Here is an 18798-nt window from a genome sequence, read left to right as displayed (position 1 = left end):
ATGAAAGATATAGATTTACTGCTGCAAGAATTACAACGCTTTTCTGGGCATTCCTTCTTTCTACTGCTTTCCCTCTTTTCCTTAAATGTGTAGGTGCATCAGTACTTACCTTCATGGCACTGGCATTGAATCAGCAGTTTGGAATCATCAGCCTCACTGAGGCTCTGATCCTGTTTTCATTGAAATCAAGAGTAAAATTACCATTGATTTCATTAGGAACTGGAACTTGCTGCAAGCATCTGAGGTCGGCATTCAGACAATGTAATTGGGCAATATTTAAGTGCTGGTTCAATAGTATGGGAAGAGGCATCCCAAAAATATTTTAATATTTTTTTAAAAAAAAGAAGAGTTCCACAACAGTAGAAGATGAGAAAACATTTTTTTTAATTCCAAGAATTTACTGAAATGTCCTTAGAAGTAGTTAAATCACGTGACAATTATGTTTCATTTTTTGAATGGACTAAAGTTCAGAAAGCATAACAAGGGAGAACAAATAACACTGCACCACAAAGTAAATCACCATTTCAATCAGAGATTGTATGCTCTCTGAATGAAGTGTATATAATGTGAGAAAAATCCACAGTTTCAGAGACAAGATAGATTATGGCAGCAACTCACATAAATACTGCAAAATCTAAATTCCCGTGTAAAGCTTTAATTTAAAGGAAAAGAAAAATAATATTTCATCCACATAATAACTAGTATGTAAATGAATAGGAGTTCATTTTTTGTATTGTATTGCTTCTCTATTGAATTAAATCTTCATCAAATTTGAAGACTCGTTTTATTCTGTCAGTTGCCTGAACAGCTATTCAGCCGCCTATCAACACAACTGCATTTCTGTATGTTGAATGTTGCTTTTGATTTTGCATTGTATCCCAATATCTTATTATAGTGGTGCCGCTAGCAGAGCTATAGACATGAGTGTGTCCGTATTTCCATTCTAAGACCTGTTTCATTGTTAGATGCTTGTAACAGGACCATTCTAATTTGTATAATCAAGATGAGGCTATGCACAATTATTCTCCAACCTAATAAGATTTTCTGAGGAAAATACTTATATTTTGGCCCATTTTTAAAACTCAGACATCCAAAATCTGAAAAAGGTTTTGAGTGTGCAAAAATCTTCATCACTGGCTATATTGCTACAATTAAACGAAGGATATAATGTTTTTACTGAATCAATATATAACACAAATGTTAAAATAAAGGGACTCAAAATCCCTAGTAAAGTCTGAATGGGAAAGGTTTTTTTTCTTCAGAAATATTAAAACTTGCATTGGCCTGATACAAGGCATGACTTTATCTGTCTTTGGAGATATTTTTGCATTATTCTATTACTATAATTTTGCATGTAAATGTCTTTTACAGAGCAAACCAGCAGTTTTTTCCACAAGTAAAGAGAACATAAATGATACTTATGTCTATATCTTTTCTATTTTTGGGCAAAGTGCTTTGTAAGGAACACTAGCAGAATACAAGATAGGATAAAATAAGCTCAGAAAAGGTCTTGCTTCACAGGCTATTTTTAATATGGGAACAACTTTCTCTTCTTCATTATGTTTTTGTTTCTTATACAAATTCAACTAAATACTGAATTTTTTTTCTGGTGCCAACTTCATGATGGTAAACCACAAAGGAGTTATTTATCCCTCAAACACATATTTCCTTCTGACTGAAGCCTTCCCCAAGGCTGTTGAGCTTTACCTTAAAGGTCAAAATCCTTTAAAATAATTCAAAAAGTTCCTGAGTAGCCTCAAGGTTATATAAATTCTACCTTATAATATGGCGTATTTCTATAGAATCATTTCTTTCTTCCATTTAGAAATCTCATAATAGCTTATGATCATTAATAAATTAAGCTTCAACAACATGCCTTTGAGGTAGGCAGATACCAGCTACATTTTACAGACATGAAGAATGATTTACCTGAGATGACGCAGCAAATTCGTGACAAAGCTGGGAAAAACACCAATGTTTTAACCACACTCTGGTGTTTTAAAGATGAGACAATTTTCTCTTACTGAAGCTGCTCTAAATTTGGCCCTCTCATGATTGTCTCCTAGGCAGAGTGACTTCTTTTTCTTTAGGACTACCACTACTGCCAAAATTGGCATTAAAAATATATAAAAGTGATTTCTGTGAGTGAAGGCTGTAAAAGTGTATGAGCCTTACTACCAACTTGTGTTGGAGAACTCATAGAAGAGCATACATAACTGTTTGAGAACTGCAGATGACCAAAGGTCCCATTGGTTATTTCTACACAACAGAAACACTGTATAACCAACCCCGCTTAATGTGGTTTCACTTAGTGCTATTTCGCTATGGCGCTCATTTAAAATTCATACCTGATTTCACTTACCACTGAGCCAGTTTCATTATAACGCGCAGCAAAGCAGCAGCAGTGGCAGAAAGCAGTGAATGGCAGCAAGTGGGTGGGTGGGCATGAGCTTGGGGCCTACACTGGTGCCACAGGGCTAGGGCCAGCAGGGGTCCAGGGTGGGGTAGCAGGAGCGGATGGCCTGGGCTGGCACCTGGTTCTGGAGTGACTGGTGGGTGAGGGGGGTGGAGAGAAGCAGCGGCAGCAAGAAGCAGCAAGTGGGGGGCAGGCATCAGTGCAGGGCCCCTTCCAGTGCCAACAAGGGTCCATGGTGAGGCAGCAGGAGCACAGGGCCTAGGCTAGCACATGGTGCTGGAGCAGCTGGCGGGCAAGTGGTGGGGAGAAACAGTGGCACGGACAAGCAGTGGGTGCGGGGCTCCATGGTGCCAGAGCTGGCAGGAGCATGGGCTGTGGGCTGGCACGTGGGGCCAGAGTGGCCAGCAGGCAGGTGGAGGGGTGGGCAGAGGCTGCTGCAATGGTGAAAAGCTACGACAAGAAGCAGCAGTAACCAATTATTTCTATTTACATTAATGCCTATGGGGAAATGGGTTTCACTTAACACAATTCTGCTTAATGCTCTGTTTTCCCAGAACCAATTGAGAGCATTAACTGGGGGTTGTCTGTATCCAGATGGGACTTTCCTGTGCATGTCCCACCCACCTACTCCTGCTTGCATCCTCTGAACTCAGAAATATGTTGGTGGGGCTGCTCTGAGTCATTCCAGCCATCCTCAAGCCTGCCAGAAATTTTTGTCTCAAGAGCAGTATAAGAGGAACATCTTGGCATAGCCACAGGCAACCATTAGTCCAAAGGATCCACAAGCTTGTCCACTCCAACACTTCTTGTTCACCATAAGGCACCCTAATTAAAAAACAAACAAACAAACAAATATACCGTGTAACATGTCATGGAGGAAAGAAGGAGACTATCAATGTTCTGGAGCTGTTCTCAAGCATGCCAGAGATTTGTGTCTTAAGAAAGACATCCTAGAATGGCCACATCAATTTGGAACATGTTAACAGGAATGGGGTGCTGAGGTGATCTTGGAAACATTCTGGTGGAAGATCTTGGCTCACTCCTAGGGAGGTGGGTGCTCTTTTCTGGCACATGTTCATGAGCAAGTGGAAAGGCATAGATGGGCCAGACCAGATTTGCATTCCAGTCATATAAGAGTTTCGTTAAGATGCAATTAAATTTGAAATTAGGATGAAATATTGTATCTCTATCTAATGCATGGACCAGAGAATCGCTTGGAATATTTTAGGATGAGGAGCACCTAACCATTAGTTATCTTTATCTTGAACCTTTGACCTCATTGTTTGCAAGTAGGGAACTATTGCTCATCACGAGCATCTGTGATGACCAAAACCAGAGGGATTAATAAGCAATAAATATATGCTTCTTAGAAGCATTTGGTATTTTTCCAAAGCAGGTAATATTAGTTAATATAAAGCTTGTAAGTTTGTAAACCGCAAATATAACTTGTCTGTCATAAGTTTAACCAAAATGATGAAATTAACTGTTTGTGGAACTGAATGGGCCCCGTAGGTGAAGCTGTAGATGTGAGATTAGCTGACCTAACGGTTTCTGCTCAGGGTTCAGCTTTGACGATAAAAAACTGGATACAACTCCCTGGCACACCCAACACATTCCAGGAAAGCACATCCCAAGAAAGAATATTCAAATGAAACCTAAAAGGGGTTGGGGCTTAGGTGGAGCAATGTCAATTTCAAACCTAAAGGTGCTTCATTATAATTTACTTATTGGATAAACCCTAGTCTGGTAGTAACCTTTTATGATAATTTTTAACATCTTTCAAACTTATAGGGTAACAGCTATAGGGTAATATTATGCCAACAGCTTAGCATAAGACTAGGTATAAAAAGCATATGCATCAGGTAACCAGCAAGGGAGGAGGGAACAGTTATTTCTGTTCCACGCCCAGACCCTGGACTCATAGTTTCATAGTTTGTAGGGTCGGAAGGGACCTGAGCAGATCATCTACTCCGACCCCCTGCCATGGCAGGAAAGAATACTGGGGTCAGTATTCTTAAGACTCCCGGTGTGAGTGAGGATCGGATCCTGATCAAGGGACCTTCCCCGGTAATCCCTCTGACAGAGTTGATTGGGGACGCCTGACTTTGCTAGAATCACTTGAAATGCACCTGGCATTGAGGGACTATCGATAAGTTGCCAACCCACGTCTGTCTATCTGTTGTTTTGAACAGTCCAGTGGCTAATACCCTCGCAGTGCTCAGTTGGCCTGCGACAAAATTGATCTATCTGTTGTTATTATCTGTTATTTACTATTAGCTCTTTAAAACGGCATTATCTGCTTATCACATTTATCTTTCTGTTAACTGTTGTGTGTGTGTAAGCTATAATAAATTTGCTCCCAACTTCACTCCCAACTTTGCCTTCTCAATCTGAAACCGAATCAAACAGCCCAGTTGGCCTGTGATAAAATTGATACACTCACAGTGCCCAGCGGCCTGTGACAGCACCCAGACAATATAATTTAGTTTCTCAGGATTATGGTCAGGGCCTCAAGGTTAGTGTTGTATAAGGTACTTTTTAAATAAAGAAACTATTGGTAATCAAATCCAACACTTTTTACTGCCAAGAGGGGGTGGCAGAGAGGTTATGTAGATAGACAGACAGACAAAAAGATAACTTCCCTTCCATTGCTTGAAGATCTGTCATTCCCATGGCAATCAATCTATGTCTATTCAGCCTGGCAGTTGCCCTGGAGAGCAATAACTACAATATCCCTTAGTCACCAAAGGAGGATTCAAGCTAATAACCTTTATGTAGCAAGTGTTTGCAGCTGCTTGTTAAATAACTTTGTTTAAACTTGAAGCCTGCCCTAGTGGCCTGTAGAAATTAATTGTAAATTCTCTCTTAGGGAACATTGGATGAACCAGAATAACTTTACATGATGAATCTGGATGATATGCAACTAGGTAAGCCTGTTGTTGGTGAACTGTGGTTCTGATGCCAGGTACCAGGATAACCTCGCTGTGGTACCAGAATCACCTCTTAACAGCCTAGTAGTAAACCAGTAGTAAACCAGCCGCCCCCCCTCCCAAAACAAACAAACAAACAAACAAACAAACAAAGTTCAAATCCATGTGCTAGAGGAGCAAATTAGACCCAGATTAAAGCTTCACAGATATCTCAGGGGGCAGAAGGGGAGAAGGTCTCATGCATGAAATTTCACCCATGGATAAATGCAAACCAGGGAAAATTTGCATTTATTCATAATTTTATCTGAATTTTGCACTAAAAATCCCCAAATGCATATGAATATCAGCCTCTGTTCATAGCCTTGCTCTTTATGGTTTCCTTTGGTAGTAAATTTGACTTCTACTAACAGCAGATGAAACCACTCTGCTCAGAATAAGAGAAACTGTTTAAAATATTTAACTCTTTCTTGATGAATTTGTGCACTCATTTGTGAATACATATATTTAAAAGTTCATTGACATTTTAATTAACTAATGCTAGTGAATCTTCTGTATACTCACAGTTTTTAATTGGATCTTGTTCCAAAAAATAAATATGCATCATTGTCCAGTCAATCAAACAACAGGCTATGAAATAAGCAACAGCCCATATGTATGAGGCATTGTAATATTCTAGATGTCATTGGTGAAACTTGACGTACTCCACTGAAATAAGCCAGTGCAGAAGCAGAGAAAGTTGATGCTACTGGGTGCATCTATACATACATTTACTTTGGCTTAGATTTACTCTGGTGTAGGCTAAGCAGAAGTAAGGGGTTTGGGTCAGGGGTTTGCTGGCCAGGGTTCCCCAAACTGCTGGTGGAAACTACAGTTGGGGATCTGGGCAGAACAGGGTGCTGTTCTTCCCAGAGGCCTTCTCCTCAAGTGACATGTCACCAGAGGTGCCAGGCCAGGGCAGGGGCTCAGATAGGTGGCTTATGCTTGTGTAAACCGCATAGCTGAAGTTTGGGCCCCAGGAACCAGGCCAGGGCAGGGGCTCAGATAGGTGGCTTATGCTTGTGTAAACTGCATAGCTGAAGTTTGGGCCCCAGGACCCATGCAGAGACTAGGGGAATGATTTCACCCAGTTCCCTGCAGCCCTTCAGTGGGTCCCTGCGGCCTCTGGGGGAGGAGGTGAGAGGAGCTCTAGGCTCTGGCTGCAGTTGCGAGCACCTGCAAGCCCTTTTAAAAAGCCATCCATACTCTCTGCTCTCTGGCCAGGCTCTTCCTTGCCCAGGAGCAGCATGCCAAGCTCAAGAACAGAATGTGGCAGCTCTCTCTTTGGCTACTCTGCCTCCCTGTGCTGTGGCTGCTCCAGCCCCTACCCCTGGCAGTGATGACCAGTGCCTTGCAATCTGGCTGGCCCACTGTACTGATGACTGCCTAGTCCATGACCATCTCATCCCGTCCAGCTCCCCCATGCCAAGTAACTGCCTGCCTGTCTTCTGCACACTATCCCAGGGCTGCTACTGCTGCCACCAGGGACACCAATGAGGGTCTCCATGATGACACCACCAGGGCTGCCCTTGCCCTCCTGGGCCTCCAACCCCACCACTTCCAGCCCTACCAGCACTGGTGGCTGCACATCATCTAGCAGACCTGGGAAAATGAGCAGTGGCTGGGTGGCTTCTGCATAACCCAGGCCACCTTCTGGGTCACCTGCACCAGCAGCTCCAGCCTCACCTGGAGCAGCAGGACACCAGCATTTGCCTAGCTCTTCCTGCTGACACCTGGCTGGCCCTTGCACTGCTGAAGCTGGCCACACCCACCAGCCTTCAGTATGTCAGGCAGCTGTTTGATGTGGGCAAAGCCACTACCAGGCAGGCTATTCTGGAGGTGTGTAGGGCCTCCCCACCAGAACATACTGGGGCATACCATGCTCTGCATCCATGACCCCTGGCAGTGGTGGCAGGATTCTGTGCACTGGGATTTCCCCAATGCATTGGGGCCCTAGACTGGACCCACATCCCTGTCACCTGCCCATCCCAAGGAGACCATCCTATTACAGTCACAGGGTATTTCACTTTGTGGTCCTGCAGGCTATCATGGACCACAGCAGGACATTCATGCATATGAGCACCAGCTGGGTGGGAAGCATGCCCAATGCCCATGTGTTTCAGAACTCTGGCCTGGCAGGACTGGTGGAGAGTGGATGTTTTTCACTGGGGTGCCAGACCTGCAGATGGGCACTGTCATGGTCCCACCCCTGTTCATGGGGGACCCTGCCTACCAACTCCTACCCTGGCTCATGTGGCCCTACACTGGTCACCTGGACCCCCATTAGGAAGACCTTTTCCCCCATGAAAATGATTTACAAAGTAATTTTCATGGTGTCCCAGAGTGGGGGGTTTTGGGATAGGGGTGCATAGGAGGCAGAGCCCAGGGGGAAGTGGCTAGTACCCTGGCCACTGGTTGTTCCCGTGTGGGTCCAGATGCTACCCCTGGGAGGAGCTGGTGCTGCTGATGCCTGGTGGTATCATGGCCGGCCATGCCTTGTGTCTGGCTCTGGGGCTGCGCAGCTGTTGAGGTAGGTGCTGGCCAGGGTTCCCCAAACTGCTGGTGGAAACTACAGTTGGGGATCTGGGCAGGACAGGGTGCTGTTCTTCCCAGAGGCCTTCTCCTCAAGTGACATGTCACCAGAGGTGCCAGGCCAGGGCAGGGGCTCAGATAGGTGGCTTATGCTTGTGTAAACCGCATAGCTGAAGTTTGGGCCCCAGGAACCAGAATGGTACTCAGCTGCTGCATAAAAGGCATGTTCTTGTGTGCATGTCCAGGCAAATGATTGTGGTCACAGCCAGGGTGGGGTGCGATGCAGGACTGAGATGCAAGTGGCTCATCTGGGGGCCATGGCTTCTGATGCTACATGCACCTCAGGAGGCATGGGGGGTGTGTACCCCTAGATCTGTGTGGGGCAGAGCAGGGCAGGGCAGATTGCCACTGCAGGTTGGGGCCAGGGCAGTGCCAGGCTCTTCCTGGTGGGGCAGGCTCAGTCAGGCTGCACCTGGGGTGGGTGGCACTGAGAGAGGGATTATCAAGGGGACGGGTCTGCAGATCATTCGGTCTCCCCTCATGGGACCTTACCTGCCAGCCCCTAACCGTATGAGTGGCCCTCCTCTGGATCCTCTCAATGTTATCCACATGCCTCTTGAAGTGCAACGCCCAAAACTGGATGCAGTACTCCAGCTGCGGCCTTACTAACATCATGTAGAGGGGAAGTATCACCTCCTTACACCTGCTTGTGATGCACCTATTAATGCATGATAAAGTGTGATTAGCTCTGTTGATCAGTTTGTCACATTGTCAACTCATGTTCATTTTGAAGTCAACTATGACTCTGAGATCCCTCTCTGCTGCTGTGCTGCTTAAGAAGTCATCGCCTCATCTATAAATGTATTGGTGATTCCTGCTCCCCAGGTGCAATACCTTGCACTTATCCTTGCTAAACTGCATCCTATTTTGTTCTTCCCACTTTTTTAGCCTGTCCAAATCCACCTGAATCCATTCCCTACCCTCCGGTGTGTTTATCTTGCCCCATAATTTGGTGTCATCTGCAAATTTGGACCGTGTGCTCTCCACACCCTCCTCCAAGTCACTGATGAAGATACTGAACAGCACTGATCCAAGGACTGAGCCTTGAGGGACCCCACTGCCCACATCTTCTAGGTCTATACTGACCCATCCACCACCACTCTCTGGGTGCATCCCATTAGCCAATTCACCACCCACCTGACTGTGTAATTATTGAAGTCACAGCCGCTTAGTTTTTTTTATGAGAATGGGACGTGACACCGTATCAAAGGCTTTTTTTAAAATCCAAGTATATAACATCCACCTCGACTCCTGCATCTAAGTAGTTTATGACCTGGTTATAAAAAGAAACAAGGTTTGTCAGGCAGGATCTACCTGCTATGGATCCATGCTGGTTGCCTTTCAGCATTATTTTTCCTGCTGGACTGAATGAAATCCTTAATGATTTTTTCAAAGGTTTTCCCAAGGACACAGGTGAAGCTAACTGGTCTATAGCCCAGATCTTTCTTCCTCCCCTTTTTGAAAATAGCAACCACATTGGCCCTTTTGCAGTCTTCTAGGACTTGTCCGGAGTGCCATGAGTGCTCAAACAGTCTTGCTAGTGGTTCTGCTATGACACTGGCTAATTCTTTCAGCCCCTCTGGGTGAAGATCATCTGGGCCTGCTGACTTGAACGCATCAAGCCCATCCAAGTGTCCCTTCACGAGGTCAGTGCTAACCGTAGGTGTCTCTGCTGTGCTTGTTTATGGTCAAATTTGGAGATTTGTCTTTGTCCATGCTCAGGAATACTGATGCCAAAAAAAACACAACTCATTGAAGTGCATTAGATGAAGGTCCTGTATGCAGGTTAGGAACCTATGTGAATGGTCAGATCTAGCCAACTGCTCTTTCCAGCAGATGTCTTGATAGTTAAGGTCACCCATGACAACCATATCCCTTGAGTGAATGGTCTCTGAGAGTTGCCTTGAGAGTTCCTGGTCTAGTTCATCTTCTTGGTCTGTAATAGACTCTCACTACCAAGTCACTTTCATCCTGACCCCCTTGTATTCTGACCCACAGTGCTTCAATTTGCCCCTCTTCTGATCCCATCTTGATCAGTAAAGACATGAATTGCTCCTTAACATAGAAAGCAATATCCCCCTACCCTTTTTTTCCCCCCCACTCTATCACATCTGTACAGCCTATAGCCCTCAATGCCTACTGCGCAATCATGGGTAGGGTCCCATCAGGTTTCAGTTAAGCCAACCAGGTCAAAGTCTTTGTTTGCAAGCAGGAGTGTGAGTTCTTCCTGCTTGTTCAACGTGCTCCTAGCATTAGTATAGAGCCCTCCAGTGGGTCCCCTTGATATCCCCCTGTCAGAGAACAGAATCTTACCTTTTGAACGGAGGTGGAGACCATCTTGTCCCCTGCTGGTGTTCTTGTCTCTCTTGTGGCACAGTGTAGGGTTTTTCATTAGGGTGCTTTATGGTTTTGGTGAACAAGAAAGGTTGAAGTGGACAATCTTGTGGACCCTTTAGACAAAATTGCTACATGTGAACACAGGGGACAGGATTTGATATCCCAGGAAGACCCTTTCAGTCCTCGTGGTCAATGGCTCAGATCCTTGCCACAGCCAGAATTCAACTTTAGTATATTTGAACTGATGGAATGAAAGTCAGCTTTACATACCTTTCCTAGTCATTTGATTTTCTAAAGCTACTGGAAGATGTTTCAGTCCTCAGCTTTGCTCTAAATTTATCCAGATTTTAACAGATACCTGGGAGCTGTTAAGCTAATTGAGGCTTGCCAGAACACAGCATGTACTGTCCATGTCAATCAGCAATGGGAAGAAACTTTTTATGGTCTTGGCCTTAATTTTCAGATTCTGCTGTCCTTACTCATGCTAAGCAGCATCACAGAAATACGACTGCTGGAAACCTCATGCTAGTGAAGCCACAGGTGTCGACTTCGTTTTTTGCTGGTGGGTGCCTGCAGACATTAACAACAACAAAAAATGGCACTTTACTTTTAACTTGGTGCATTCCCATGCTGAGCTCTATTTATGCCCAGAAGAGGCAATGTGTTACTTCTACCTGGATTTGTAGCATCTGTAAAGATCAAGTGCTTTAGTGGAGCTTTTTTGGCATTTTTATCTAATAGCTGATTGAATTAGCTTTAGCTAAAAGTGCCAAAAAGCCCCACTGAAGTGCCCAATCTTTACAGACACTACAGAGCCAGGTTGAAGTAATGCACTGCTTCTTCCAGTAAGGCACTTTTTAATTTTTTAACATCTGCAGACATGGCTCTGTGGGTGTTGAGCATGCGCCAATTTTTTTTGGTGGGTGCTTGAGCACCAGGGCACCCACGAAGTCAGTGCCTACGAGTGGAACCAACAAACACAAAGACATAAAAAGGAAGCGTTTCCATCATTTTGTTCCTGGTGAAGAAGGAACAGTTCTTGTTTGCTGGAGGTCAATGAATTTTTAAAAGCTTATCAGAGTAGTGAGGGCAAAAAGTTATTTCCAAGGTAGATCTGAATCAGGTTATGAAAGCAGTGGCCTTAGGCCTATGCTCCTAAATCCAGTTGCTTGCTGTCATGATCATATAATCCCCTGCTATCGTAAGCACCCTACATGCCTTTTCATAATTTAATCAAGCCATGTCTTGAAACCAGTTAGGTTCCTTATCTTACTACTCCTCCTGGAAGAACATTTCAGAACTTAATTCCTTCCATAGTTGGAAAACTTCCTCTAACTTCCAAAATTTATTCACAGCCCCCTTATACCTATTTGTTCTCAGAGCAACATATTATATAATAGCTTTATATTTTTTCACCCTCACACATTTATTCCTTTGGGAGGTGATATCCCCTTTTGTTCTCATAGGCTGAACAAGCTGACCTCTTACATTCTCTCATGGCCTTTCTCTACAACTATTTCAATTTGAATTAATCTTTTACACTTTTTTCATATGAGGTCTTATAAGTTTCTTGCACTGAAGAGAAATACAGCAGCATAGGACTAAAAGATATAAACACTTTTCTATATTTAGTGGATGTACCACTATAAGCATCTTTTTCAGAGCTGCATCTCATTGGTGGTTCAGTTATTTTACATTAAACGGTCATATTTACTTGAATCTAAGTATGCCCAGAATTTAAGATTATCTCCCCCCAATAATTAGATTTTATAATAAATTTATAAATTTTCCATATATAATTTTACAGGCAAATAATTTAATTCAGAGGGTTGTTTGTAATAGCATGGGTCTGGACTCAGAGGGAAAGCAGTGGCTGGGGGTGGCCAGGTGGGTATCTATCTCCCTTGCTCTCCATCTCCCTGCTGCAGGCTTCCTGCCCCCCTGCCACTTGAACTGTCTACCCCCAGCTCCCCATTGTCTCTGCCCCTTAACAGTTACTCCCTGTCTTCTGTACCTCTCCATCCCCTTGCTGTCAGATGCTCAGGCTTTGTTCCCTCCTGGAGCACAGCACGTGGAAGCTCAGCCCTTGCCAGGCCACGCAGCAGTGTCAGCACTACTGATTGGCCAGGCAGGGGATTAAGTTTCCATGTGCTCCATGGCCAGGAGGGAACTCAGCCAGAGCCAAATCTGAACTATGCATGACACTAAAACAGGGTGGGGAAGAAAGAGGCAGTGCGGAAGGAATCGGAAGCTGCAGAAGGCAAGCAGAAACAGGGGCAGGAGTTTGCTGTGGGTTTCACAGCAGCCTCCTGCCCCACCTCCCCCATTCTGACATACAAATGTAAGATGAGGGGTTTCCTCCCCCATGCTGATTAGGGGGGGAAAAAAACTCTTCTTAGATTTGAGTAAACACAGTAATTCACCTATACGTTTCTTCTCCTCTGCTGCTTCCAACTGATAAGCATTCTAACTTGTAGCATTACCTTGCTCTAGGACATTTTGTGATTGCACTGCTTTTATTCTGGGAGTTATTTTATCCCTGGATTGAGTATTATTATGGAAATCATATTCTGGCTCTCTCTAAGTGGTCCTACTGAAACAATAGAGTAAGGTACTACTCAGTGGGTGTGTCTAGAAGTGCATTTGATGTGGCACCCATTTACTTGCTAGTAAAATACTCACGAGTAAATGCTTCTGGGTAGGCTTCTACATATGTAGAACATGGGGACAGATTTGCTGCTCATGGCAGCAAACTGCTTCAGCTTCCTGGGGCCCTGCAATAGGTGCCTGCTGCCACCAGAGGGAACTGGAGGTTCCAGCCACAGCTACCTGTGGATGGAGACCATCTTGAAAAAGCAGACCCGTTTCCTGCTCCCTGGCCAGCTGTGTTTCTGGCCAGGAGCAGCATTCACAGAATGGGGGCAGCACAAGGCAGCTCTCTAGCTGCAGCCTCTGACTTCCTGTTACATGCTGCACCAGCCTCTACCCCTGGCAGTGAAGCCCAGCACCTCAGGCTCTTGCTGGCCCACCATGCCAGCTTCCATTGTGCTCTAGGGCATCATTAACCACCACTATGCCTTCACCAGTGTGAATGCTGGCTGGGTGAGCAGTGCTTACATCTTCTGGAACTCTGCACTGCCAGTCCTGGTACAGCATGGGCACTTTGTGCTGGGACACCAGACCTCCATGGTGCTCCTGCCCCTCCTTGCTGGGGACCTATCTGCTCCTCCCCTGGCTCAGGGGACCCTACACTGTCCAGCTGGATCCTCATCAGGCCCACTTCAACAGGTGCTTGGGCTGGACTCATGCCCTGGTGGAGTGTCCTTTGGCCACCTCAAGGGATGCTGGCACACACTCACCACCCATCTTGAGTTTACTGAGGACAGCATCCCCTGGGTCATTGTTGAGGCCTGCATGCTGCATTACAACTGTGAGGCCTGGGGGGAGCTGTTTCATGAGGCCTGGGCAGAGTTCCACCTGGAACTGGGAGCACCAGCTGTAGTGGCAGTGACAGCAGCGGCCTCCTCCCACTTTCCCCACCACCATGGCCATCGGCAAACCACACACCCACCAGTGGGGACCAGGGCACTGGGTATGAGAGGCACTGGCTAATCACCTCCTCCTGCACTCCCTGCTGTGTTGCCCACAGACCTCCTCCCCACTGCCCATCTCCAGTACCATGCTCACTGCATACAGTTCTCAGAAAAACATTGTATATCCCCTCACAATAAACAGCCCCCCACAACAACACAACCCCTGAACCACCCATCCACAATAAAACACCCTTTTCTCTGCGCAAACTATTTGCAATGTGGTTGGGGGCTGTGGGGTGGGGGCACCTAGGAAGCAGAGCTTGGAGACAGGTAGGCAGCACTCTGGCCTCTGGCTGTATCCCTGAGGGTATGCATGATGTAGCAATGCCAGGGGTCCAGATGATGACAGCTGCTGGTCCCCCGGTGCAGGTGGCTCCCCCTCTGGTAGCTGGTGGCTAGGGTCACTGCATGGTCCCAGCCCCATTGCAGGCAGATCCAGCTCCATGCCTTCATGGACCTGGGGTGAATGGTGCAGCAGGGGCTCCTGGCTGGTGGAGGCAGCACAGGCCCATTGTGCAGCTGCTGGGCATTGGGAGGCTGCCAGAGGCCAGGTGGGGCTAGGGTCAGGGTCAGGCCACTGGGCAGCATGAAGGTAACTGCCAGGGCCAGGATGGTGTCCAGCACCCAGCATTCCATGGCCTGCACTGCTCTGGCTATGACTGCCCTGCTCCTGCAGAGCCTTCACGCGCTCATGGTCATGGTCATGGAGCTGCACTCTGAACTTCTAGTCCATCCAGTCCTGTTCCTCCTCATGCTGCTTTCTTGCCTCCTCATACCAGTCCCATGCCTCCTAGTGGGCCATGTCCTGTGCCTGCTACCTGTCCTGTGAAGCAACATTCTCTGCCTACCATGTCCATGCATGTGTCTGCTGGTCCTCTGTGATCATCACCAGTCAATCCAGGAGGAGGGTCCAATCCTGGGTCTTCTTTCTGCAGAGCTGACACATCCACAGGGCCCCAGCTGCAGGTGGCAGTGATCCCTGAGGCCATATCCAAGTTGCCAACTGTGGCCTCTCCCCCATGTGCAGTTGCAGTGCCTGCAGAGCCTGTTTGTGAGAGTTTGCAACATTTCTGAGATAACATACTCTATACCATGGTTTAACAAGGCTGGAGTCCCAGGGGTGGTTGTGGCCAGGGTTTGAATTACAGAGGGAGCTTGTGGGGTCTGAGCCCGCCCATAAGAGATGAGAGCCCCCTCCCTAGAAGAAACTAAGCCTGAAAAGATGTGGACAGTGGAGTCCCACAAGGCTTGGTCCTTGGATCTGTGCTGTTTAAGGTCTTTATCAGTGACTTGAATGAGGGCATGGAGAGCACTCCATCCAAATTCATAGATGATCCCAAATTATGGGGTAAAGTTAACATGTTAGAGGGTAGGGCATGAATCCAGGTGGATCTGGACAGGTTGGAAAAGTGGGCAGAACAGAATAGGATGCAGTTCAACAAGGACAAGTACAAGGGGCTACATCTAGGAAGAAGGAATCACCAGCACACTTATAGACCAGAGTAGGACTTTCTTATCATCACAGCAGTAAAAAACAATTTCAGAGTCATTGTTGACACCAAGATGTTACCTGTCAGCTCCATGTTCTTGGGGAACCCTGGTGCAGGACACAGATTGTCTGACTCACAAAGAATTCCTCCCTGCGCTCCTCTACCTAAACAGAAACCGATTAAGACGCAGTGAGAGACACACCTAAAACCCTCCAGATAAGGGTGACAGAGGTGAAACAATTGCCCTAGGTCTCATTTGTATCTGAGATGGGACCAGATGACCATTCATTTACATGAGAGATGGAGAACAGAAAACCTGAAGCAGAGACTGCAGTGAATTCTGGGATCAGCGAAGCAGGGGAGCACTGTATGATGGGGAATCTGTGTTCCAAATGCTAAATCAACCCTCACACCCAGCTCAGCATTTATCAGACCAGTTCTAATCTGGATTTCCCCCCCCCCCAGACACACACACACCTCTAAGCAAAAGTAAATTTACTAGGCATTTTGGGCCGTACATTCCCTGGTCCCACTATGGGAGGCCTATGTAAACTTAATTGGCTAAGACTCGGTTGCTGGGTTAGGGAATGCTGAGGCAATAGACCAAGTCCGAGGGGGTACAGATAACATTTGAACAACGGTACAGGGTTCATCGCAGTGTCCAGCCTGTTGGAGCCCTGACCACAAGTGTTGTCATACTTTTTCCGAGACAACTGGTGGAAGTCCTCTCCACAACCGGTTATGAACACTCCAATAATTGCCTTAAGTCTGTTAAAAGACTATAGTAAGATCTGGAAAAGTCATGCTAAGCTGAGGCTTGTTCACAGCAAGTAAAAATCCAAAACCCTGATGCTGCAATCTATTTTTTCTGAAGACACCAGGAGATATTCCATCAAGTATATGTGCTATCCATAGGAATGTCAAGCTGGCTCCTAAGTATGTGTTTCCTAAGTATCAGTCAGGTTCCTGAGATGTTCCAATCAGATAACCCCTTGTCAATAGAAAAGACAATTTGATTTACACTATTGAGAATGCTTGAAAGAAGCTGAACTGGGGGTATAAAAATTTGTAAAAGAAGCAGCAGCGTGTGTGCTGACACCATCCGCTTTCTTCTGGAGAGGCTGAAGGAGGTAGATCATCTCCCTTCAAGGATCGTGCTGAGAACTTTGACTTGTCAATTCTGCAATCCGAGTGCCTTGGACTGGTGAGATCCCAGCTCTCTCTCTCTTTTCTCTTCTCTCTCTCTAAGCATAGATTTCTGAACTTGAACTGTATTAGTTAAGCTTGAGCTAAGTTTCCCCAAATACTTAGTGAAACCGGGGTATACTGTGACTGTTTGTGTTTGTTTTTCCTTTGCATGTCTATCACTACTAGTGTCAATATATATTTCATCTACTTAGCAAGAAATAACTTTTATAGTCAAACTGGTGGTAACTGGGTATAGTTTGCCTTCTTTACTTCTCCTTTCCCCACTTGTTCTGCAGCAACGCCCCTCTTACCTAAGCTAAAGATCCCTGTGAAACCCAGAAATACTGTGGGGTCTGCTCATCAAGAGACTAAAAGATTGGGACGTGCTGAGTTTGAAACACATAAGGGGATCAGCTTGTACAGGCTGATGCCCCGATGAACTAACTGAATGCTGGCCCATGAGGGTGTCATCTGGACACCCAGTCAGATCCAGAGGTATTCTGTTTAACTGTGTGCTTGTGTCTGACTGTGGTTATTGTTGCTCTGATGAACTGATTCTTGGCATATGAGGGTGTCAGCCTGTCCATGCTGATCAACCCGGCCAGGTCAGGCATGTCACATTAATCTGTGTGTGTTTGTGTGTATGACTGATTTGGGGACTGGAGGAACCCAGCCCCACTGAACTGAGTCCTGCAAGATAGCTCCACTGGGGGTGAGGGCTTGCAGGGGGAGAGATACAGCTCCGTATAGAAACACCAGTAACACAAGCAGCACATTAATAGAATTACCAAGACCCTAGCCCTAATAAATAAGCACACCCCAAAGTAGTGGGCAAATCTGGTAACAAAGATGAACATGAGTCATCAATGTGACAAAGCAATCAATAAAACTAACCACACTTTATCATGCATTAGCAGGTGCATGACAAACAGGTCCAGGGTAGTGATACTTCCCCCTAAGTGACCTTGGTCAGGCCACAGTTGGAGTGCTGCATTCAGTTTTGGGTGCCAGACTTTAAGAGGGATGTGGACAACGTCGAGAGGGTTTAGAGAAGGGCCACTTGTATGGTTAGGAGCCTGTAGGCAAAGCCCTATGAGGAGAGATTGAGGGCCCTGGATCTCTTCAGCCTCCAAAAGAGAAGGCTGACAGGTGATCTTGTGGCCACTTACAAATTCATCAGGGTGGAAGGGGAGACCAAGGAATAGGAGATGCTCTGTTTACCAGGGCACCCCTCAGAGTAACTAGGAACAACGGCCACAACTGATGGAAAACAGATTTAGGCTGGACATCAAGAAGAACTTCTTTATGGTAAGGGTTGCCAGATTCTGCAATGGGCTTCTGAGGGAGGTGGTGCTCTCTCCTACCTTGGGGGTCTTTCAGAAGAAGCTGGACATGCACCTGGCTCGGGTCATCTGATCCCAGCACTTTTTCCTGCTCAGAGCAGAGGGTCAGATTCAGTGATCTGTTAAGGTCCCTTCTAACCCAAACATCTATGAATCTATGAAAGCAGTTTAGGTGGCAGCTCCTTCTGGCTACCACTGCTGCAGGCTCCCCCAAGACTCAGAGTAATTCAAATCTTGGCCATGGTGCCCCTTGGTGGCTCTATAATTATGCCTCATTCTGTCCTTAGGGCAGCTTCCCATCTTGCCTACCATGCTGTGAGGGAGCAGCGGCTAGGGGCGGCCGTGAACCCCCTAGCGCCCCCTACCATCACGTTAGGGTGACATAGCACCCTCAGAATCTTGCCCGCCACGACTTTGATGACATATATATATTGTGGAGGCTGCCTGTTCCCTAATGGACGGTATTGGTGTCTTGTCCCTAGTCCAGAATGGGGTTTTGATATGCGTCCCGCCTTAAGGGCAATGCGTGCCTCCAAACCTCCCCCTCAGCACGCCCCAAGCCTCGCAGCTGTTCTGGGGACGTTTGGATGGTCCCTCGCCCCTCGGGGGCCCTCGTTCTCTCTCTCGGGCCCCGGGGCTCCTCGCCCCTGGAGCCCCCTTGGGCCGGGCTTCTGTCACCAGCCCGCTTCCTGCGCTGTGGGCCTGTCTCGCTGGCGCCCAGCTACTTGCTGGCGCCCCCTGGATCCGGCTCACTGGCGCCGCTTAATATCGGCGCCCCCTGGGCCGGGTTCTAGCCAGCACCTGGCTAATCGCCGGCTCCGCCTTGGGTCTGGAGCGCTCCCGCCGCCCTAGTCTCGGCGCCCTTGGGCCGGC

General features: G+C 46.7%; 1 long non-coding RNA gene across 1 annotated transcript in view; it reads left to right on the top strand.

Annotated features, from left to right (window-relative positions):
* Positions 1–18798, top strand: part of LOC109322409 — a 50678-nt gene that overhangs the window by 19929 nt on the left and 11951 nt on the right. The window contains exon 2 of the long non-coding RNA XR_002104384.1: positions 5286–5343. This is a non-coding gene — a long non-coding RNA (uncharacterized LOC109322409). The remainder of the gene's footprint in view (positions 1–5285; positions 5344–18798) is intronic.

This window comes from Crocodylus porosus, unplaced genomic scaffold, assembly GCF_001723895.1.
Source record: "Crocodylus porosus isolate Cpor-Errol unplaced genomic scaffold, CroPor_comp1, whole genome shotgun sequence".
In the NCBI taxonomy this organism is placed as follows: Eukaryota; Metazoa; Chordata; order Crocodylia; family Crocodylidae; genus Crocodylus; species Crocodylus porosus.
This window is presented reverse-complemented; position numbering and strand designations above follow the sequence as displayed.